This window comes from Tachypleus tridentatus, chromosome 11 (assembly GCF_004210375.1).
Source record: "Tachypleus tridentatus isolate NWPU-2018 chromosome 11, ASM421037v1, whole genome shotgun sequence".
Taxonomy (NCBI): Eukaryota; Metazoa; Arthropoda; class Merostomata; order Xiphosura; family Limulidae; genus Tachypleus; species Tachypleus tridentatus.
The window spans coordinates 82,670,018-82,696,255 of NC_134835.1; the positions used below are offsets into that span (position 1 = coordinate 82,670,018).

The 26,238-nt window shown below is 32.1% G+C and overlaps 3 non-coding genes across 3 annotated transcripts; all 3 read left to right on the forward strand.

Annotated features, from left to right (window-relative positions):
• Positions 1–232: 232 nt before the first annotated feature.
• On the forward strand, positions 233–444 carry LOC143232938 (small nucleolar RNA U3). The gene has a single exon (XR_013017897.1). It is a non-coding gene; the product is annotated as a small nucleolar RNA U3 (small nucleolar RNA).
• A 4,891-nt stretch (positions 445–5,335) lies between these two features.
• Positions 5,336–5,547, forward strand: LOC143232939 (small nucleolar RNA U3). The gene has a single exon (XR_013017898.1). It is a non-coding gene; the product is annotated as a small nucleolar RNA U3 (small nucleolar RNA).
• A 4,906-nt stretch (positions 5,548–10,453) lies between these two features.
• LOC143232937 (small nucleolar RNA U3) lies at positions 10,454–10,666 on the forward strand. Its single transcript, XR_013017896.1, has one exon. It is a non-coding gene; the product is annotated as a small nucleolar RNA U3 (small nucleolar RNA).
• The last annotated feature ends 15,572 nt before the right edge of the window (positions 10,667–26,238 follow it).

Consider the following 26,238-nt stretch of genomic DNA (forward strand, 5'->3'; position numbering starts at 1 on the left):
ATTCTCATTGACGGAATTATAATTGAAAGAAAAGTGAAATAAGGTCTTCTAATAGAGTGTCTATTTCGTTGATTAAATAAAACGCGTTAGAAAATACGCTTATCTAAAATCAGGAAATACGGTGCAAACACTTTTATACTATTTTATTTTCTGTTGATGAAATCTTGTACAACACCAGTAAAATAATTTATTGTCGTTGCTACTTATATGTAATACGGCAAAATTGTAGTTTAAGATCATACTTCATAGGATCATTTCTATAGTATGATAGTCGAGTTCTCTGAACGAAACTCGAACCCACGCAAACCACGATGAGGAGTTCTGGGTTTCTTCCTGAGCGTGAAGTCGGTGTGAGAGGAATGATGTTCGTCATTTCCGATCATCATTGATGACCGTTCCCTCTTTTGAGTAAGAGTCGGAAGGAAGAAACTCTAGCTGAGTGGTCTTTATTTTAATTGTAAGAGATGAAAGAAGTAAAAGACACGTAAACTTATGTTCATCGAAATTCATGAAAGATAACATTTATGAACTAAGATATGGTTAAAATAGAACGTTTAAATAATGATTTTCCAATTTCGTCTTGTGTTTCTATATTATCCTGAACAATATATCGTACACGTAACTGTAGCTGAGGTTTGTTAAATATTAATTGTATTCTTTGGTGGATCTAAAAAGCGTTTTATCAATTATTGTTATCGGAACTTTATTAAATAATAAACTTTAGTAAGTAAAGCTTGAGATATCAAGTGCTTTTCACGATTACTATTGCATTAAGACATTATCGATGCATGCCTTAACATTAAATGGGATAAAAAATCAGAAATACCGTTTTGAACAACAGAGGTATGTAAAGAGTTAACAGGCCATAGTTGTAAATTATCTCATGATATCATTAAACTGTCAGTAGTTGGACACTCAAAGAATGTGAAAATATTTTCACGACGTCCGAATGTGTTTCTCGTCGGCTCAGAAGTAAGCAGATTTCAGACGTTTAAAACCAGCTTCGCAAAGCGCAGTTTCTTAATTGTCCACTTTAAATAATACTTCAGAAAACCTTAGTTTAGCTCTCACTTAAGTGCATTTGTATGAATCTTCATCATTTTTTTTATTATTTTGTTTTGTTTCTTACAACAGCCAACAATTCGTCCAGTTCCAGAGAAATTGATAAACAGATAACGCTATTTATTGTACGTTGGGATTTCATCGCGCCAGTTCTTGTAGATAAATGTATAATTAAAACACAGGAAAACTCAAAGAGTTGATTTAAGGTTTGGTGTTTTTGGCGTCCGTGCAGTAGACGTTCGTTAGAATAGAATTACATCGAAATTGATTCTACGACTATTATTGCTCTTTACTATTCTAACAGCTGTCTTATTAGCTAATCTGTACTGATCCGCAATATTTCTTTCGCTATTAATTCCTCACCATACATTTCCAGTTGGACCGACATATTTCTCTTCCAACAAAACCCTTTCCTCTGGATAGAAAAACTAAAGAAGAATTCTGTTGTTTTTTTTACATCTTGCTGTAGATGAAATGTTCTGCTTTGCCTTTAAAATAATTTTAAGAGAAAACAAAAAAAAGTTGCATTTTCTCAATGTATAGGTAACACCTGATGTGTTTTACTTCTCCGCCAGATTTTTATGATTTTACGCATCTCTAAATGTTATACAAGTCATGTTACCCAGAAAATAAAATAACTTTATTTCAAATTTTTTTGTTTTTGTTATTCTATTCATTTTTTTTTTAAATTTAAGCTCCAAAGTACAAAATAGGTTATACATGATCCGCCCACATTTGGAAATTATCACATGTTCATATTTCTAACTATATCAAATCTTTTTTCTGTGGTTAAATGAAACGTTGTGCTTTGTAGATTGTAGTTTTAAGCAAGTAAAATTCTTTTACATAAGTGTATATATTTTTGTTCCTTGAAGTCGTTGTTAAGGAAGTCCTAACCTATATATTTTTGTCCCTTGAAGTCGTTGTTAAGGAAGTCCTAACCTATGTATTTTTTTTTATATTTTTAAGCTCAATTACACCCATAACTTTCTTACTTTTATCTGTGTGTAAATAAACAGATAAATGAAAGACATAGAGACAAAATAAGAACGATCGGAGATTCAATTATTTATCTCACTTACTGTTTAGGTACCTCATAAATACAATCACCATTTTACGCTCTTATCATATTGTCAATTTCACTACATTCCATTTAAAGGTGTCCCTGAGCATCAACAAGAGGTACATTATTTATATTCGTAGTTATGGACATTAAAAATATACATATATAATGGATTATATGTACATAATTATGCGTTTCAAACACGTGCGTCTTTATGTGCATTTATTTAGTACATGTGAAGATATTTATGTTAAGTACATTTCATTGAAACTATCCGACATTTCGAAATCGCTGTTCTTCAGTTTCGTATCATATTGATAACGTTTCTGCTTTGACGTCTATCACATTAGAAAACGCATTTTGCTCCTAAAACATTACTGTTAAGGATAAAATTGATATTACGTGAAATAATTGCATTTCTTTAAAACTCTACTTTCTACAGTTGTTTCTCCTTTAAATTCAGAAATTGAAGAGAAATGCAGGAAATTAATGGATTTTCAACAACCGAAAACACGTGCACGCTCCTGACATCTAGTGACAGATTATTGCGAGTTTATAGATCATAATCGTCAGTATTGAAACCAATTATAATTATTTTTTTGTAATATCCTATTCTAATGCAAACACATATGCATATATATTGTTTTCATAATGCATAATTATTAGCGATACAACTTACTGTCTCCTTCCCACTTCGAATTTTAAAGCTATTCATTTCCTTCTTGATTATTCCACATCACAAAGCGAATACAACAGTAAAGTGTGTCGACTTGCTTTGAAAATTACTGTTAATATCATTCAGAGTATCTTATTTTATTAAACTTTACAAGAGACTATTTGTGCTGTGCCTACCGTGAGTATCGAACCCCGCTTTTCAGCAGTGTAACTTTAGAAGCTTACAGCATGTTTGAGAAACAGCCTGCAGGACGTACACCTACGTTCAAACCTCCAATATGCTGCTACAATGTACGATAAATGTTCATTCCGTTTGCTTCGTCCAAGTTGACAAAATTCACAAGCATGTGTTTTCATAACGCATTCTTCTAAACAATGAAGTGGGACGAAGTGCTTTATTTTCTTTCAACTCAATACTGACGGGAAACAACTGACTGGTTTCATTTGACATAATGTTTGAATATAAACCAAACACTGATGACACCAACCTATGTTAGATAATTATATAAACTTCCAGTAATCTGTAGCATTAGGGTACGTAAACGAGTTGATGTCAGAATTCAATAATGAGTGAAATGTCAGGAACAAAACATACGTAGCTATTACAATATATATTGTCTAATACGAAGGAAAGCAGAAAAGAAACGAAGCTGTTAATATATGTAAATCAAGACATAAGCTTTAAAGTAAGTTCATGTAGTGATTGATGATAAGATTTAATTTCGTTTCTCGATAGTCTTAACTGCAGTGGTGATTGATTGTATAATTTATCGTGATTTGAGCTTATGTGATTAATGGTAATGGTTTGTACTATATGACCTGTATATGTGATTAGTGGTAGAATTTATTATAATTTAAACTTCAACTGTGTTTCATAGTAAGATTTATTACTGTTTCAAGTGTAGTTATGATTGAATGTAATATTTATTATCGCTTGAACTATAGTCGTGATTTATTCAGTTTCTGTTGCTTTATATCAGGACTCTCTTCCTACATTGCTTACATTCTCTCTATTTTCTATTCTTTATCGTATTTTGTCTTCTTTGTTACGACATCGTCGAATTTAGTGTTTTAAATGAACAATGTGTGAGGCGAAGTGTAAGATATACATTCACACAAATAATGATATCATTGGCTGACAAGCCCATATCTGTGATAAGCAAAAACGTTATTTCTTACAGCAAAAATATTAGTTATCGCTAATGTCCGGCGAGAATTGTAGGATGACTGCAGTCATCCCAATTTTATTTAAATTAAGAAGTCGCACATTGCAATTAGTGTATTTACTAATTTTCAATAATTTTCTAGGCTTTTTTATTTCATTCAATGTTTACTTTTGTTGTTCTGGCTAATATACATAATAATATATTTTGTTGAAAAGTATAAACTGTTTTTTTGCTTATAGTGAATTAATACAACGATCAAAGTATCAACTGTCTTTCATCCAGCAAAATAAGCTATCTTGTTTATATTTTACACGTAAATTCTCATTCACATAGTCTTTGTTACTTATGTAATAAACATCAGTCTTTATTACTGTCACTAGAGATAAATACGGCGTTAAATATATTACATTTATATATATATATATATATATACACTGTGATAATAGAACGTCTATAAATAAAATTAGAGGGGCGCTTCTATCCGCCACGTAACGTTCGGTTCTCAACAAATGACAAAAGGTGTCCATAGGACTTTTTTTTTTTTTTTTTGAAAGAGACACGGACCACTTTTGGCCGAACAGTAGGGAACAATATTTTCCATCACGTTTCATAAAAATCCACTAATTTTTGACTGAGTACAAATAGTGTGAAGACTCGGTCCTCATCCTAACAGATAGGGATCTTTGGATTTTGTGATTTTTGACTCCCTCAAAAACAATCTAGCTTCGAGAAATCTTGCTCACAAAACCACACACAGAGTGGACAAAAAACACAACGTTCGCCCACTTTCGATGACGGAAATTATAATAGATGTATAACATTTTTAGTCTACACTTATTTCGTATTATAGTTTCGTTTTCTTCTATGCTCTTATTTTTTGCAAAATTATTTTTTCCAGTTTTCACAATATTTTCAATAAATTGCGTTATTGCTGTTTTTGTTCCTTCATTTCGTTTCACAATATACGACTCAAATTATTTATGTGTTTGAATATAACCACAATACGGAACTCGTACTGCTGTTCATGTTATCAGAAATAGCGAGTTATGTTCTCTCTGCAGTTCTAATCCCATGCTTGTGTTGACGTAAAACAGCAAACTCGTGCCAAGGTCTTTTCTCCTTCCGGTCATAAGACTCATTCTCATTGACGGAATTATAATTGAAAGAAAAGTGAAATAAGGTCTTCTAATAGAGTGTCTATTTCGTTGATTAAATAAAACGCGTTAGAAAATACGCTTATCTAAAATCAGGAAATACGGTGCAAACACTTTTATACTATTTTATTTTCTGTTGATGAAATCTTGTACAACACCAGTAAAATAATTTATTGTCGTTGCTACTTATATGTAATACGGCAAAATTGTAGTTTAAGATCATACTTCATAGGATCATTTCTATAGTATGATAGTCGAGTTCTCTGAACGAAACTCGAACCCACGCAAACCACGATGAGGAGTTCTGGGTTTCTTCCTGAGCGTGAAGTCGGTGTGAGAGGAATGATGTTCGTCATTTCCGATCATCATTGATGACCGTTCCCCTTTTTGAGTAAGAGTCGGAAGGAAGAAACTCTAGCTGAGTGGTCTTTATTTTAATTGTAAGAGATGAAAGAAGTAAAAGACACGTAAACTTATGTTCATCGAAATTCATGAAAGATAACATTTATGAACTAAGATATGGTTAAAATAGAACGTTTAAATAATGATTTTCCAATTTCGTCTTGTGTTTCTATATTATCCTGAACAATATATCGTACACGTAACTGTAGCTGAGGTTTGTTAAATATTAATTGTATTCTTTGGTGGATCTAAAAAGCGTTTTATCAATTATTGTTATCGGAACTTTATTAAATAATAAACTTTAGTAAGTAAAGCTTGAGATATCAAGTGCTTTTCACGATTACTATTGCATTAAGACATTATCGATGCATGCCTTAACATTAAATGGGATAAAAAATCAGAAATACCGTTTTGAACAACAGAGGTATGTAAAGAGTTAACAGGCCATAGTTGTAAATTATCTCATGATATCATTAAACTGTCAGTAGTTGGACACTCAAAGAATGTGAAAATATTTTCACGACGTCCGAATGTGTTTCTCGTCGGCTCAGAAGTAAGCAGATTTCAGACGTTTAAAACCAGCTTCGCAAAGCGCAGTTTCTTAATTGTCCACTTTTAAATAATACTTCAGAAAACCTTAGTTTAGCTCTCACTTAAGTGCATTTGTATGAATCTTCATCATTTTTTTTATTATTTTGTTTTGTTTCTTACAACAGCCAACAATTCGTCCAGTTCCAGAGAAATTGATAAACAGATAACGCTATTTATTGTACGTTGGGATTTCATCGCGCCAGTTCTTGTAGATAAATGTATAATTAAAACACAGGAAAACTCAAAGAGTTGATTTAAGGTTTGGTGTTTTGGCGTCCGTGCAGTAGACGTTCGTTAGAATAGAATTACATCGAAATTGATTCTACGACTATTATTGCTCTTTACTATTCTAACAGCTGTCTTATTAGCTAATCTGTACTGATCCGCAATATTTCTTTCGCTATTAATTCCTCACCATACATTTCCAGTTGGACCGACATATTTCTCTTCCAACAAAACCCTTTCCTCTGGATAGAAAAACTAAAGAAGAATTCTGTTGTTTTTTTTACATCTTGCTGTAGATGAAATGTTCTGCTTTGCCTTTAAAATAATTTTAAGAGAAAACAAAAAAAAGTTGCATTTTCTCAATGTATAGGTAACACCTGATGTGTTTTACTTCTCCGCCAGATTTTATGATTTTACGCATCTCTAAATGTTATACAAGTCATGTTACCCAGAAAATAAAATAACTTTATTTCAAATTTTTTTTTTTTGTTATTCTATTCATTTTTTTTTTTTTAAATTTAAGCTCCAAAGTACAAAATAGGTTATACATGATCCGCCCACATTTGGAAATTATCACATGTTCATATTTCTAACTATATCAAATCTTTTTTCTGTGGTTAAATGAAACGTTGTGCTTTGTAGATTGTAGTTTTAAGCAAGTAAAATTCTTTTACATAAGTGTATATATTTTTGTTCCTTGAAGTCGTTGTTAAGGAAGTCCTAACCTATATATTTTTGTCCCTTGAAGTCGTTGTTAAGGAAGTCCTAACCTATGTATTTTTTTTTTATATTTTAAGCTCAATTACACCCATAACTTTCTTACTTTTATCTGTGTGTAAATAAACAGATAAATGAAAGACATAGAGACAAAATAAGAACGATCGGAGATTCAATTATTTATCTCACTTACTGTTTAGGTACCTCATAAATACAATCACCATTTTACGCTCTTATCATATTGTCAATTTCACTACATTCCATGTAAAGGTGTCCCTGAGCATCAACAAGAGGTACATTATTTATATTCGTAGTTATGGACATTAAAAATATACATATATAATGGATTATATGTACATAATTATGCGTTTCAAACACGTGCGTCTTTATGTGCATTTATTTAGTACATGTGAAGATATTTATGTTAAGTACATTTCATTGAAACTATCCGACATTTCGAAATCGCTGTTCTTCAGTTTCGTATCATATTGATAACGTTTCTGCTTTGACGTCTATCACATTAGAAAACGCATTTTGCTCCTAAAACATTACAGTTAAGGATAAAATTGATATTACGTGAAATAAGTGCATTTCTTTAAAACTCTACTTTCTACAGTTGTTTCTCCTTTAAATTCAGAAATTGAAGAGAAATGCAGGAAATTAATGGATTTTCAACAACCGAAAACACGTGCACGCTCCTGACATCTAGTGACAGATTATTGCGAGTTTATAGATCATAATCGTCAGTATTGAAACCAATTATAATTATTTTTTTTGTAATATCCTATTCTAATGCAAACACATATGCATATATATTGTTTTCATAATGCATAATTATTAGCGATACAACTTACTGTCTCCTTCCCACTTCGAATTTTAAAGCTATTCATTTCCTTCTTGATTATTCCACATCACAAAGCGAATACAACAGTAAAGTGTGTCGACTTGCTTTGAAAATTACTGTTAATATCATTCAGAGTATCTTATTTTATTAAACTTTACAAGAGACTATTTGTGCTGTGCCTACCGTGAGTATCGAACCCCGCTTTTCAGCAGTGTAACTTTAGAAGCTTACAGCATGTTTGAGAAACAGCCTGCAGGACGTACACCTACGTTCAAACCTCCAATATGCTGCTACAATGTACGATAAATGTTCATTCCGTTTGCTTCGTCCAAGTTGACAAAATTCACAAGCATGTGTTTTCATAACGCATTCTTCTAAACAATGAAGTGGGACGAAGTGCTTTATTTTCTTTCAACTCAATACTGACGGGAAACAACTGACTGGTTTCATTTGACATAATGTTTGAATATAAACCAAACACTGATGACACCAACCTATGTTAGATAATTATATAAACTTCCAGTAATCTGTAGCATTAGGGTACGTAAACGAGTTGATGTCAGAATTCAATAATGAGTGAAATGTCAGGAACAAAACATACGTAGCTATTACAATAGATATTGTCTAATACGAAGGAAAGCAGAAAAGAAACGAAGCTGTTAATATATGTAAATCAAGACATAAGCTTTAAAGTAAGTTCATGTAGTGATTGATGATAAGATTTAATTTCGTTTCTCGATAGTCTTAACTGCAGTGGTGATTGATTGTATAATTTATCGTGATTTGAGCTTATGTGATTAATGGTAGTGGTTTGTACTATATGACCTGTATATGTGATTAGTGGTAGAATTTATTATAATTTAAACTTCAACTGTGTTTCATAGTAAGATTTATTACTGTTTCAAGTGTAGTTATGATTGAATGTAATATTTATTATCGCTTGAACTATAGTCGTGATTTATTCAGTTTCTGTTGCTTTATATCAGGACTCTCTTCCTACATTGCTTACATTCTCTCTATTTTCTATTCTTTATCGTATTTTGTCTTCTTTGTTACGACATCGTCGAATTTAGTGTTTTAAATGAACAATGTGTGAGGCGAAGTGTAAGATATACATTCACACAAATAATGATATCATTGGCTGACAAGCCCATATCTGTGATAAGCAAAAACGTTATTTCTTACAGCAAAAATATTAGTTATCGCTAATGTCCGGCGAGAATTGTAGGATGACTGCAGTCATCCCAATTTTATTTAAATTAAGAAGTCGCACATTGCAATTAGTGTATTTACTAATTTTCAATAATTTTCTAGGCTTTTTTATTTCATTCAATGTTTACTTTTGTTGTTCTGGCTAATATACATAATAATATATTTTGTTGAAAAGTATAAACTGTTTTTTTGCTTATAGTGAATTAATACAACGATCAAAGTATCAACTGTCTTTCATCCAGCAAAATAAGCTATCTTGTTTATATTTTACACGTAAATTCTCATTCACATAGTCTTTGTTACTTATGTAATAAACATCAGTCTTTATTACTGTCACTAGAGATAAATACGGCGTTAAATATATTACATTTATATATATATATATATATATATACACTGTGATAATAGAACGTCTATAAATAAAATTAGAGGGGCGCTCAGTGGAGCGCTTCTATCCGCCACGTAACGTTCGGTTCTCAACAAATGACAAAAGGTGTCCATAGGACTTTTTTTTTTTTTTGAAAGAGACACGGACCACTTTTGGCCGAACAGTAGGGAACAATATTTTCCATCACGTTTCATAAAAATCCACTAATTTTTGACTGAGTACAAATAGTGTGAAGACTCGGTCCTCATCCTAACAGATAGGGATCTTTGGATTTTGTGATTTTTGACTCCCTCAAAAACAATCTAGCTTCGAGAAATCTTGCTCACAAAACCACACACAGAGTGGACAAAAAACACAACGTTCGCCCACTTTCGATGACGGAAATTATAATAGATGTATAACATTTTTAGTCTACACTTATTTCGTATTATAGTTTCGTTTTCTTCTATGCTCTTATTTTTTGCAAAATTATTTTTTTCCAGTTTTCACAATATTTTCAATAAATTGCGTTATTGCTGTTTTTTGTTCCTTCATTTCGTTTCACAATATACGACTCAAATTATTTATGTGTTTGAATATAACCACAATACGGAACTCGTACTGCTGTTCATGTTATCAGAAATAGCGAGTTATGTTCTCTCTGCAGTTCTAATCCCATGCTTGTGTTGACGTAAAACAGCAAACTCGTGCCAAGGTCTTTTCTCCTTCCGGTCATAAGACTCATTCTCATTGACGGAATTATAATTGAAAGAAAAGTGAAATAAGGTCTTCTAATAGAGTGTCTATTTCGTTGATTAAATAAAACGCGTTAGAAAATACGCTTATCTAAAATCAGGAAATACGGTGCAAACACTTTTATACTATTTTATTTTCTGTTGATGAAATCTTGTACAACACCAGTAAAATAATTTATTGTCGTTGCTACTTATATGTAATACGGCAAAATTGTAGTTTAAGATCATACTTCATAGGATCATTTCTATAGTATGATAGTCGAGTTCTCTGAACGAAACTCGAACCCACGCTAACCACGATGAGGAGTTCTGGGTTTCTTCCTGAGCGTGAAGTCGGTGTGAGAGGAATGATGTTCGTCATTTCCGATCATCATTGATGACCGTTCCCCTCTTTTGAGTAAGAGTCGGAAGGAAGAAACTCTAGCTGAGTGGTCTTTATTTTAATTGTAAGAGATGAAAGAAGTAAAAGACACGTAAACTTATGTTCATCGAAATTCATGAAAGATAACATTTATGAACTAAGATATGGTTAAAATAGAACGTTTAAATAATGATTTTCCAATTTCGTCTTGTGTTTCTATATTATCCTGAACAATATATCGTACACGTAACTGTAGCTGAGGTTTGTTAAATATTAATTGTATTCTTTGGTGGATCTAAAAAGCGTTTTATCAATTATTGTTATCGGAACTTTATTAAATAATAAACTTTAGTAAGTAAAGCTTGAGATATCAAGTGCTTTTCACGATTACTATTGCATTAAGACATTATCGATGCATGCCTTAACATTAAATGGGATAAAAAATCAGAAATACCGTTTTGAACAACAGAGGTATGTAAAGAGTTAACAGGCCATAGTTGTAAATTATCTCATGATATCATTAAACTGTCAGTAGTTGGACACTCAAAGAATGTGAAAATATTTTCACGACGTCCGAATGTGTTTCTCGTCGGCTCAGAAGTAAGCAGATTTCAGACGTTTAAAACCAGCTTCGCAAAGCGCAGTTTCTTAATTGTCCACTTTTAAATCAAACTTCAAAAAACTTATATATTGTTAACTGTAAATTGATCGCTTTACGAAAGGATACATAATATATATATATTTTTTTTTTCAGATCATAAATTCCAGCTGTTTAGAATTTTTCAGATAGGTGTGATCTTCATTTAAATTAATGGTTTTGGGAAACAAAAGGATATGGATGTGTCATGTGGGACCCCAGGACATTTCTTAAGAGACCTTTAAGAAATCGTACGTCAGATATGGTGGCATGGTAAGTAAAAATATAGCACCTTTCGTACCGTAAGCAACAGTTAGCAATATTATCATGAAGTATGTCTGTGTGGAATTGTGAATGGAGTGTACAGAGACCACTCAAACTGTTCTATTGGAATGCATACTATTTAAGTAGTCGAACAGTGCTTTTGAAATTCTCTGCGATCGGACTGTTGAAACATGCTCTGAGAAACCACCTTCTTCGTACATTAGATAGACTAATGAAAGGAAGCAGAGGGAAGAGTGTAATTTTCAGACATGACACCCTTGCGACAGAATCTTTCACAATTTCAACTACTGTGACGCTGTAGGGTTGTCGTCAATGTGCACAGTAATCAAATAGCTTGTGACTGGACGTAGCTGCATGATCTGTAACTTCACAGTAATCCTTCAAAATCGTTTTAATATAAGGTATCCATCCTGTGTAATGCATATAATGTATGCAACGAATGAAACTGTTCTTATCATCTAAGACGTCGAAGTTCGTTTTGTAAACATTGTGTATTGTATATTCTTATAACCCAAGTTCAAATGATTGCTTTGTTATTAGTATACTGTTCTGAGAGAAATTAACTTATATAGATACATTGTAGACTAAAATCAATAATAATTTAAGGATCTGTATATTATTTAAATTATATCTGTAATTATATATGCAGCATTTCAACCTTGCATATGTATTTCACTTGTACTAGTGATAAATACTTCCAGGTTTCTATAGAGTAGTATAGTAGGTGTCTGTGATTTGTTGGCGATAAATTTCATCGATATCACACAATTCACTTGTTTTAAAATAACATACTTAATAAGTCAAACGTATATACAAACAAAATTATTTATACTGTTAGTTATCATAGTTATATCAAGAACTTTAATTTTTCGTCAAAGCCTACACAGGCGGGTTAAATCCCTTTATAACACCCTCTGAGAAAATAAATTATCCTCCTCTATATCTTTTGTTACAATAATAACTGTGAAACTCAAACTCACTTTAAAATCGCCTGTTATGGCCAAACTGACAATCACGCAGTCTAACTTCACCTACACTTTCACATTCACTAACTTAACAACTTATTGCATCTGTTCGTATTTATGACACGCGAGAGAAAAAATCTATAAATATCTAGTCCTCTAGTAACAACAATAGCACACAAACTAGAACTCAGAAACTTCGAGGAAGATGACATCAACTATATTACAAAAGCCTAGTACAACAATTAAACTATATACACAACGTACGACTTGTACACTTACGTAATTAAACTTGACATAATAATCGTTTTTAATTTAATTAACTTTTAACACTGTTGTTATGAAAACTAAATAAGCATTAAATATTAAATCACTAATTTAATTAGGTAATAACTTTTAAACCGACCAGTCTTGTATATCTAACAGATACCATTTGGAACTTATAACATGATTATCATCTGATTTTATATCAATAATATTTTAAGTTTGTTGCAATCATAAAAATTATTTGAATTTGTATAAGTGATAATTTAAACTTCTATCTGTGGCATAAAGATTGACTTAAAGACTTTGAACATAGAGCACTGATGCACGTTATATTTCTTCTTGTTATTGTTTTTATGAAAAATACTTGTGTTTAAAGTCATAGTATCAGGATATAACTGTCAAGTGATAGAAATAATATTGTATCAAACAATGAAAATTTCTAAATACCCTGAACATCAACGTTAATTTAGAGCTAAGACTTAGTGCTTGATAATTTATTAGAAACAGAGAATGAATTTAAAGTTAACTTGTAAAAACACCTGAAAGCTTAGATCTTTTTAGTATTATAACTATTTGATAATTATCTCTACGGGATACTTTCTGATAGCTATTTAGAACAGTATAAAAAAAGGGATACCAGAGATAAATTGTTCTTGAAAAGTGACACATCAGAGAAATCTGATAAAACTGTTACTAATATATTTCAACATTTATACACTTGTATTTATATACGTTGTTTTTACTATTATATTTTTTATGATCTAAATCTATCAAGAAATTTTAAATGCTTTAGTAAATGGGAGCTCTTAAGTTTTAGTTACTGTCATAACTAACCAGACGGATTAAAACATTCTCCTAAAATAAAATTTTATTGAAATTCACTCTTGAAACTTGTAATTTTTCTCCTTGCAGCTATAGTGCTTCATGGTTTTTGTGATAAGCACTGTTTTTGATAACACTCCGTTCATGTTTTTGGACTTCTTACTTTCTAAAATTGAGAAAAATATAGTTATTTTATCACGTTTTTAAAAAGTTTAAATAGAAGAATTATCATTTTGTAAGAATGTTTTTCGATTGTATTTATTATTTTGGCCTGGCTTGGCTAGGTAGATAAGGCACTCGACTCGTAATCCGAGGGTCACGGGTTCGAATCCCCGTCACATCAAATAAGCTCGACCTCCTAGCCGTGGGGGGCGTTATAATGTGACGGTCAGTCCTACTACACGTTGGTAAAAGAGTATCCCAAAAGTTGGCGGTGGGTGGTAGCTGCCTAATCATAATACTAGTTTTGAGTACTAAAAACAAAATCGATAACTGCTCTGTAATGGAAGGATAACATATTTCGTAGAAATGTGGTTTTTGTTTCCTTGCTATTTACCTTTTATTGTTTGTAAAATAAATTATTTTCTTAACCAATAGATGGCATACCTATGAGTTTTCCAATGCCAAATGTCATGAATATGTTATAAAGCTACATAATAGACTTTTTTCACTGTTCACCGCAGATAATTGAAGGCTAAAAATTAGTGTTGTAATATAATAAACTCACCACTTATCACTTAATGACCTCTACTGAAATAGTTATATTTAAGTTTATATTTATTTTACGCTGTGATACCATTAATACGAAATTTCGAAAATTAGAATAAAAACAGTGTTAAACTATAATTAATATAAATGTTTATCAAATGTTTGAAATATAAGATCTTCACAAATTATCCGTATTAATTAAAACACCATTAATTAACATTAAACGCTCTAATTGACAGCTAGTTGCTGCTTTAGTAGTTAAAACGATTTTTGATAGGTTTTCTTTAAAAAATTAAGATATTCATACAGCACGTTCACGAACTTTAGCCTTTTAAATAAGTGATTTAATGTAATAATCTAGTGACTATAATAATAATGAAATAAGTGAAAATGTGTAGATGTCTTAAGCCTTTGAATGCGTGAATTAATATAACTTTAAATACTGCTATTTTTTCAGTTACATTAATTTTAATCATTTATTAAATCAAAGTTGTGAATGATCAATTTTTATACAGTAAAGCGAGAAAAGTAGAAATAACTTAAACAAACTGACAAGTAAACATTATATTTATGATATGAGTTTTCAGTGTGCTTTAGACTAAACATTATATTTATGATATGAGTTTTCAGTGTGCTTTAGACTAAACATTATATTTATGATATGAGTTTTCAGTGTGCTTTAGACTAAACATTATATTTATGATATGAATTTTCAGTGTGTTTTAGACTAAACATTCATAGATATTTAGATAACTGTTAAATATTTGGCCAGTATTGATTAAAAACTAACATATTAAATTAATAAAATACTAGAAATCTAAAAATATAGTTAACATTTGTACCGTAGTTTGATTTACTTTATAAATGTTCCACAGAATGATTTGATATAACTAAATGTTAAATTGCTTTTTAGTTCTCTTTTAATATTGCTCCTTTCATAATGTTAACGAAAAGGGTGTAAAGTGTATCATTACCACTAATGTTCTCTGTTACAATTGTTTGTGTCAGCTTAAGTTTGCAGTGAAAATGTAAGAAATTGTTTGCAAGAGCTGGAATTAAAAAACAAATAGATATGAATATATGTATATATAGAAATACCAAGTTTCACGTCTTTGTAAGTTCTTATACTCTATAACTAAAACAAGCACTTATATTTTACAATGCAGCTACTAGCTGTCTTCCCTGTATTCTATCACTTTAAAGTCAGGGACCGATAGCACTGGAGGAGTTCTGGAGGAGGAGTTTTGCGCCAAATGAAAAACAAGAAAATAACTAACGAATATATATTAAGGTCAGGTTTTCATGGTCTCTGATTCAAGCTTTTAAGACCTTAAGGTACCTTTCAGGTTGAAAACACCAAATACAATATAGGAAGGATAAGAAACAGCAAATCATGATGTCTGATTAGTAAATCACAGAAATTATTTCAAAGGTTTGGCACAGAACATGAATCTTGTGTGGTGCTACATCGCTAAACTAATTATTTTCTTGATGAAAGTATCGTTAAGTTTGGTTGAAATTTGTAATTTTTATGACATGCGCTTCTTTAAATCTTTAATTACAAGTAATTGATGTTTAAATGTTTGATAATTGATGTTTAAATATTTGATAAATGATATTTAAATGTTTGATAATTGATGTTTAAATATTTGATAAATGATATTTAAATGTTTGATAATTGATATTTAAATGTTTGATAATTGATGTTTAAATATTTGATAAATGATGTTTAAATGTTTGATAATTGATATTTAAATGTTTGATAATTGATGTTTAAATGATTAATAATTGATATTTAAATGTTTGATAATTGATGTTTAAATGATTAATAATTGATATTTAAATGTTTGATAATTGATGTTTAAATGTTTAATAATTGATATTTAAGTGTTTGATAATTGATATTTAAATATTTGATAAATAATGTTTAAATGGTTAATAATTGATATTTAAATGTCTGATAATTGATGTTTAAATATTTGATAAATGATGTTTAAATGTTTGATAATTGATATTTAAATGTTTGATAATTGATGTTTAAATATTTGATAAATGATGTTTAAATGTTTGATAATTGATATTTAAATGTTTGATAATTGATGTTTAAATGATTAATAATTGATATTTAAATGTTTGATAATTGATGTTTAAATGATTAATAATTGATATTTAAATGTTTGATAATTGATGTTTAAATGTTTAATAATTGATATTTAAGTGTTTGATGTTTAAATGTTTTATAGCTTATCTTTAACGTTATATAGTCATGCAAACTGATTTATATTGCAAGAAAACTAATATGTTTGAAACTTGTCTTCAAGTATGCTATTTATATAGTTTTGAAAGGTTAATTTTACAGAGGCTCAGCATGGCCAGGTGGGTTGTTTATTTACTACTTCATATTTTGCATAATGTACTAGTAACCTGAGGGTCGCGGGTTCGAATCCTCCGTCGCACCAAACATGCTCGCCCTTTCAGCCGTGGGGACGTTATAATGTTACAATCAATCCCACTATTTGTTGGTAAAAAGCAGTCCCAAAGAGTGTCGGTGGGTGGTGATGACTAGCTGTCTTCCCTCTAGTTTTACACTGCTAAATTAGGGACTGCTAGCTCAGATAGCCCTCGTGTAGCTTTGCGTAAAATTCAAAAACAAACAAACAATAATTTTACAGAAACGTATATGAATGATAAGCCTGTTTTAAACAAATGTATTTATATAAAGTTGTACTCATATATGATGTTTTCCTTTGTATGTAGTGCAACAAGTGATCTTTATGTTACTGATTAAACATTTTCAAACTACCTAAAAGGCTCGTAATTTGTAAAAATTGTGACATGTGTAATTTGATAAAGTGAAATCTGAGAGATTATGACGCTAAAATTCGTGTCTCTATAAGCGATGTGAGCACGACATCGATAGCCTATTGTTTAGCCTAGAGCTTAACAATAACCCAAACATTTTACAGTTATCTGTATGTATCTTTGTTTTAATGTCAGCGCCCATCGCATAAAAAAATTGAAAATAACACGTGGAAAAAATATTAAATAATACTACTAAAGTTCGTTAACATACAACAAATGTTTATATAAGTTTCAACTAGAAAATAGGGTCATTATATCTATTGAGGTATTTATGTCAGTCTGTCTGTTCGAAGATTTTACAACATTTTATGTTTTGTTTGAAGTCTCGTAGTTGTCCAGAACGTCCAGGGTTATTTCATCAACTTGATATTTACATCTAATCAGGCTTAGCAATGCGTTTTCCCACCAATCTTTGGATGGTTGTCAAACATACATGTAATTAATCATTTGTCGTAGTGTGTGTGCTGTCATTCTTTTAATTTGTAAAATATTTGGTGTTAGTGTTTTCTCTTTCTACAACCCATATCAACCTGCAACTACGACACTGGCAAGTTGACAAGACGTCTTGCCAAATCGATGAAAAGTACATTTGTATGATGAATACAGATTTATTTAAAGTTTGATGATGAAACACAAAACAGCACCATCTGCACTAATTGGTACCGTGAACATTTGTTCAATTTTTTCTTCCGTCATATAAAAAGACACATTTCTTTCTTTGGGCTTCTACTTTAGTGATTAGATCTATAAAGATGCAAGTTAGGAATAATCAGTTTCAAATATGCTAGTTATTACAGTTTCTTCTTTGGTAAATTTACATTTAAAAGACATTTCAAGTTCATGATGAAACGAGTTAAAAATGTTAACAAATGCTTTTGAAAATTCTTCATACAAAGCAAAATAGATTGTCTTTCTTGGTTTAGTTTGTAAGTTGATTTTGTAGTTGTTCGTGAAAGTATGACGTCAATAGCTTATTTCACCTAGAATTTTAATTGGCAGTTTAAGTATGAAAGAATTGCTTTGCTTAACTCCGAGGAGACAGTTCAATGATCTTAGTTTATTTTTTAGGTCATCTGGATGCGTAAAATAGAAGCCATAAGAATCCATTTCAGTTTAATTTGAATTATACAAAAAATTGCCTTTCGTTGAATTAAGTGCTAAAATTCTGAAAAGTTTTCTTAAAGACCAGCGAGTTTATTTTACACCACAACTAGAGGAAATTTGTGAATAAAAATGACCCATATTTTGCCCTTTTTTGACTAATGTTTATTTTTCAATGTTTTTTTTTATAATATTCCAAAATAAGTTTTAATTTGTTTTGTTTGTTTGTTTTAGAATTTTGCACAAAGCTACTCGAGGGCTATCTGTGCTAGCCGTCCCTAATTTAGCAGTGTAAGACTAGAGGGAAGGCAGCTAGTCATCACCACCCACCGCCAACTCTTGGGCTACTCTTTTACTAACGAATAGTGGGATTGACCGTCACATTATAACGCCCTCACGGCTGAAAGGGCGAGCATGTTTGGCGCGATGGGGATGCGAACCCGCGACCCTCAGATTACGAGTCGCGCGCCTTAACACGCTTGACCATGCCGGGCCATAAGTTTTAATAGTGCTACGCGCAAGTTGATACAACACAGACTTTTGAATAGAGATTCTATACAAAGAGCTGGATATGTTACAGGAAACGATTTTGAGTGTGCAAATCAGCAAGTCACACGATAACCACAACCGATATAACTTCATGGTGAATCGATATGTATCAGATCTGGATTTTGACATGATTTGTTCTTTTTGTACATAGTGTGATGCCACCAAACATTTATTGTTTTGGGAAAGCATATGCAACAGCCCTATCCCAACACAAAATACTCATACACTCAGAATATAAAGATAAGTTCAGGTCAACGATTTATAATATCTGAGATGGAAATATCTGTTGTACTTAGTGATATTTGAAAACGAAGGAAAGTGGATTAACTTATGATGTAACGAATCTTCTAAAAAGAGACTTACAATAATTCTTACCCCAGCTGTGTTAAGCGGTGTATTGTAACAGGTGAGAATAAACCCACAAACAGAAAATTTATTGACTAAAGTCTTCCACATGCTCCAGGCAACAGTGAACAACATATTTAAGAAAAATATTTGTACGCAAAAGTGGCATAAGTTGCTTTCATGACATATCCATTTAACTATCGCATACCTGAAATAGCATAACAATGAAATAGGTATTCATGCTATTCTATGCTGGTGAAATAGCCTATGGATTTCTGTGTGGTGGAATTGTTGAAACGGGCGCATTAGATGGAGTATGGAATGCAGAAAGGGAGAATTGATGTGCTTTGAACGTAACAGCATTTTGCAAAGATATCGTCAAGATGTAGGGTTTTCAGAAAAAATATATGTTCAGGCGTGGCAGAATGAACTCTAACAACATGATGAGTTTCTATGATCGTTTTAACATAATATGCTTGGTCTTTGTATAAGAAAAGAAGAATGCAACATAAAGTAATTGTCAATAAGTCAGTTTTATAAAACACCGTTGCGCTCACATGATATTTCTGTATTCGAAACAATTTCTTGTTGATATACACTCGAAATTCTTTCTCTATTTTCTTCCTTTGAAACTATTTCTTGACTACTTTACTAATGAATACATTTTCAAGTATCGTCCATTTGTTGATGCACAAGTTCAAGTTAAGATACAGTGCTGACTTTTTTACTGATACAGTTGAAAGTTTTCCAGAAATCATTCTTTAAAGTATTGTGGTAAAAATCACTTAAGAAATTAATCTACCATATATTTTCATAACAACATTTAACTCATTGTTAAAGGCTCAGCTAACTCGGTAACATGCACAGATGACTTTCATATCTTTATCATAACTTTCTTTGCAAAATTTAATTTAACTCGTTGTTAAAGGTTTGGTTAACATGGTAACCTACACAGGATCACAATATAAAAATAGCTGAAATAACGTACAGTTTGCAATCATTCTGATAAAAATCTGAGTCGTGGATGAGGAACCTCTGGAAATGGGGCTTTTCTGCTATTCTCGTACAACGCGGTCACGCTCTAACAAAATACCATCCAAATAATACACATTTTACAATAGTTAGGGGCCTTAGTTGGCACCATTATTCTAGCAGAAAATAGAACTTCTAGTAGGAAGAAGCTAACAATAACTTTTCATTTTATTACATTAGATATTGATTTAAACTATTTTTGCGTGGATTTATTAAGTAAAAGAGATCGAAGAAAATTTTGCCACCTTCTCTAAAATGTTATGCTAATAAATATATTGTAACTAGACACGTACACACGTTAATTAAATATATTGTAACTAGACACGTACACACGTTAATTAAATATATTGTAGCTAGACACGTACACACGTTAATTTGGATCTAAATACATTCAGTACTGAATTTTACTGGTCTTTATGTTTTTTGTTAATGTTTAAAAGTTTCAAACGAACATAACATTTCATATGACACTCGCTGTGGTTTAACTAAGTGTGAAGCAGAATAAATATTTTAAAGATGACTATTTGTTAGATAATACCACACGCAGTATGTTGTTTTAGCTCATGCCGTTAGTTAGTATGGTTACTCATTATAAAGTTGTTAATGTTTCACTTATTTTATTACCTCTTTGAGTAACGATGTAGTCATATTCTGTTAAAGAAGGTTTCTAATTGTGTTATTGTTAAGCACAAAGATAAAAAATGGGCTTTCTTGTATAATATCTTTATCATTTATATATTTTAAAACCAGATTTGAACATGTGCTTTCTTCGGCAAGCTTCAGTTTCAGATCAATGTTTAGAACTCATCTGAGTTTCGTCAGATCTTTGGTATCACGTTACTTCTTGTTCCCAACAGAATATAGGTAAGAAACTGATAAAAAGCACACCATGATTTACAGTTTGCCGTTGTTTTGTTATTACTTCATATTTTGCATAATGCATACGTAACCTGAGGGTCGCGGGTTCAAATCCCCGTCACACCAAACATGTTCGCCCTTTCAGCCGTGGGAGCGTTATAATGTGACGGTCAATCCCACTACTCGTTACTGAAAGAGTAGCCCAAGAGTTGGAGGTAGGTAGTGATGACTAGCTGCCTTCCCTCTGGTCTTAAACTGCTAAATTAGGGACGGTTAGCGCAGATAGCCCTCGTGTAGCTTTGCGAGAAATTCAAAAAACAAAACAAATCAACAAAACATTTTAATTATCTGCGTGTAGCGGATAAACGCGTGTGATAGAGCTCACTCCTTTTTCAATAGTAGTGCATAATATTTATGCAAGCCAATTAAAAATAAGCACGATAATTTGTAATTACTTATGTAACTGTATAATAGAAGTAGACAAAAGTCAGACAAAGAAAAATGTCTCGTTTTCAAAATCAATTTCGATTTTTCTGTCCTATATCTATTTCTTTGCTTTAACACCAACTCGACCCGGCATGGCCATGTGAGTTAAGGCGTGCGACTCGTAATCTGAGGGTCACGGGTTCGTATCCTAGTCGCGCCAAACATGCTAGCCCTTTCAGCCGTGGGGGCATTATAATGTGACGGTCAATTCCACTATTCGTTGGTAAAAGAGTAGCCTCAGACTTAGCGGTGGGTGGTGATTACTAGCTGCCTTCCCTCTAGTCTTACACTGCTAAATTAGGGACGGCTAGCGCAGATAACCCTGGAGTAGCTTTGCGCGAAATTAAAACAAACAAACAAACAAACAATAACACCAACTCTATCGGATAGTATCATAATTATCAGATCTGCGCTAATATAACAAATAGAGATCGAAACAGATTCGATTAATGAACGATTTACATTATTTTCGTTGCGATAATTCTATTGTATTTTCATAAAAAACTAATTTTTACTTGAAAAACTCATAGTTCAAAAGGAGCCAAAAATGGTGAAGTGAAAGATACCAATATCTAAGAAGTTTTAAGGGAATACTAGTGGACAGATAAAACTGGTTTTTTTAACATCCAGAACTTAAGTTGTAAACTGTATGTCCAGTTTACAAGCTTGTATTTTACCCCTGCTCAACTACAGTGGAACATGATCAGACATTCTATTCTATAGGCTCTAAACAGTTGGAAAAAAAAAAAAGCTCTACAACGCTCAACGCTTCCTAGATCAGAAAAACAAGTAACAACCAAAGCTTGTTTACTTCTATAAGTTGCTAGGTTTGATATTCGTTCAAAATTTGAACATTCTCAAACCGCAATGTTTTAAAAAATGAAATAACAAAAAAAAAGGCAAATGAATGAAACCATATGTCTTACAGTTTGTAGAATCAACAGTCGAGAGTGATAAAGTTTGAAAATACCTCCATGAAAAGTGCTCTTTTTATGAGTCCTATCAATAGTAAATATCAAAATGTCTTATTTAATTAAGTTACCAAAGAAAATCTCTAGTATCATTACTTATCACCAGAGTGATTTTATGTTGAATTATTTATTTCCTTTTGTGATTCTAGTTGTGAGGGTTTGGTTTCTTTTGAATTTCGTGCAAAGTTACTCGAGGGCTATCTGCGCTAGCCGTCCCTAATTTAGCAGTGTAAGACTAGAGGGAAGGCAGCTAGTCATCACCACCCACCGCCAACTCTTGGGCTACTCTTTTACCAACGAATAGTGGGATTGACCGTCACATTATAACGTCCCCACGGCTGAACGGACAAGCATGTTTGATGTGATGGAAATTCGAACCCGCGACCCTCTGATTACGAGTCGAGTGCCTTAACCACCTGGGTATGCTGGGCCTGTTGTGGGGAGACTGTATAGATCCCACGTCTGGTAGGAAGTTACTGAGTTGTGTGTCAGAGCTTTTTCACAGTGTAAAAACTATGAAAATACTTCAGGATGAAAAGAAACCCACTGAAAGTAAAACCGTATCTCAGGACGGTTTGTATGGGTATTAATATTTTTAGTAATAAAGCAGAGAACAAACGTTTCGAACTTCGTAGGTTATCTCCAGGTTAATACCTTTACCAGCTGTCCTGAAACACATAAGAAAATGCTTGTTGTTTTATTTACTAATTCGATAAAGTGCGGTTACAGTAGCTTTGTATTTGTACCAGTCAGAGTTTTTAAACATTTTTGTATGGGACTACCTGTTTAATATTTCTCTCTAAGCCTTTTATCAATTCATGTATAGCATTCATGTTTTAGTGACGTCTTTTCACTTAGCTATCGTGCACAAATTTGTTTTTCCTGCGCAATGAGCTTGTCACTGAGACCTCAGACAAGTATAGAAACAAATTCAAAAAAGAAAGAGAAAACAAGAAAAACTTCATGAAGGAAACAAAACGTACAGACTCCGACATAGTAATAAGTGGCTTATCATATCATAGCTATGTAACACAAAATATCATAAACATTTGGAAACATGTAAATAAAATAAACAGTAAAGTTCCTTTTACTTAAAAAACACAAACAAATAGAGCACTAAAGTCAAAAGTCATTTAAATAAGGTTTATTACGTAAACTTAAGGAAGCATCTACAAGTAGCAAAGCTATCGATGCAATAACACCTAGATAGGCGAAACGAGACGCAAAATAAGTATTAGGCTAAGAAAAAACATAAAACGTAACAATCCTCATCACACTTTCACGAACACAGCACAATAAATCAACATCCAATTAACACTAACCAATTTAAAATATTATGTAATGAGTACAACAGTAATATAAGAAAATAAGCATTAATTACACGTGAACTAAAACCTAATTAATATCAAAACACAGATATCACCCTGTGCATTTTCTAAGTTGGAACAAAATGCTCGCATAGTATTTTACAAAAGAGAGATCGTTACTTGACCATGGTCACACGAGTGGTCGAAATGTCGCAAATAAGTTAAATAGAAATGAAAAATTCATTCAAAAATTGTATATCTTTAGTATTTTATTTATGTGTCTGCTGTTTTAGTAGTCTATTATTCACGATAGTGAACCAGACCACCATATCTGTTTAATATTTAAATAATATTTGGCATTATAAAAGGCCCGGCATGGCCAAGTGTGTTAAGGCGTTCGACTGGTAATTTGTGGGTTCGAATCCCGGTCGCACAAAACATGCTCGCCCTCCTAGCCGTGGAGGGTGTTATAATGTGACGGTCAATCCCACTATTCGTTGGTAAAAGAGTAGCCCAAGAGTTGGCAGTTGGTGGTGATGACTAGGTTGACATTGCTAAATTAGGGACCGCCGACGTAGATAGCCCTCGTGTAGCTTTGCGCAAAATTAAAAAACAAACAAACAACCCAAAGAACCCCGTCCTCCTACTCTAGCCTGTCACATTTTTGAATGTCCAGTTTTGTGATATATTAGTCCTATTGGTAGTGAACGGTATAAAAAGAAGTAAATAATTTGAGGGTTAAAGGTAAGAAAGTAAAAGTTCATTTGATCAGGAGTACAACAAAAAAAATATTTTCGAAAACTTTATTTCTCTGCTGATAATCAATGGCTGTGCCATTGTTTAATACATCACTAATGTTTAATTAGTTAGGTAGACCTTTAGTAATTCGAATACATCTTAAGAAGAACAACAAACTGTGATGTAAAAATAATAAACAAAACAACTCAACAAACGCCATATGTATACTTCAATTATATAACAGATTTGAAAAGGAAAAGTCTGAAATAAAATCGACAAAAATAATGTAATAGCACACTTTCAGGCCCGACATGGACAGGTGGGTTAAGGCGTTCGACTCATAATCTGAGATCGCGGGTTCGAATCCCGGTCGCACTAAAAATGCTCGCCCTTTCAGCCGTGGGGGCGTTATAATGTGACGGTCAATCGCACTATTCATTGGCAACAGACTAGCCCAAGAGTTGGCGGTGGGTGGTGATGACTAGGTGCCTTCCCTCTAGTCCTACACTGCTAAATTAGGGACGGCTAGCACAGATAGCCCTTGTGTAGTTTTGCGCGAAATTCAAAACAAACAAACAAAGCATTATAAAATGGCTAGTCTTGTTCGGACGATTTGCCCTGGTCCAGGGTTTCTGATGTAAAGGTGTAAACTGTTAAAAGTTAGGGAAAGTGGTGAATCAAATGTCACATTAAGCTTCAAATTTATTTTCACCAGAAATTCAAGAGATGGTTCAATGAACAAATAGTGTATCATTTTTAAAGTTTGTAAGAGAGTTCGTAAATCTCTTAACTTTCACAAATTACGTTAAATAGTTTACGTTTGAAACTATGCCGATATTAATGTTTATTTGTTGGTCAAAATATTTAATGTATTTTCATTTTAGTTCAGCTAATATCCCCGGAGGTACAGCGGTAAGTCTACAGGTTTACAACGCTAAAATCAATGTGTTCGATTGCTCTCGGTGGACTCAGCAGATAACCCGATGTGGGTTTGCTATAAGAGAAGACACACGCACACAATTCAGCTAATATTAGTGTAGTGTTTACAACATTTTGGGCCCTAGGTAAGCACATTTTATTCCCCCCCACGACTTTTTTAAATGAATAGCAAGTCAGATCTCTGGTTAGGAAAAATCATATAAACGAAACTAATTAAAGAAGCACGTGTAACTAACTTTTTATTTCGCCGACAAACATAAAAAACAGAATGCACATAAATTTTAAAAATTATTGATCATAAAAACTTGCATAATACACAGAATAATTATTCACATACAGTAATTATACATATCATGTATAATTAGAAAATTCCTTAGCTTTTTCGATACAACTTTATTAACGATTTTTTCACAATTAATTGGATCTGTAATTTCGTCTACAATGTATATAAGTGGCAAAGGTTGCTGTAAGTGTAAGTATAGTTCGTTTTACAGTTTTTATGTTACATGGGTTAAAATTTGTCTTCTTGATATAAGTTCTTATAATGTCTTCACCAGAGTCTTGTCTGTTAGAACTACTCACAAGGTCCTACAAATAAATCATTGATTTAGAAATAATAATAAAATAGATAAAATCTATTTCAAAAATGTGCCTAATAAAAAGTACGTTTCTGTATATTTCTATTTGGAATTTCAAGTGGGAATAATTTTATGCAGTTAGTGAATTTACAGGTTTCTGATTAGTCGTTTAGGTGTTCTATGAAACAGACTAGCAA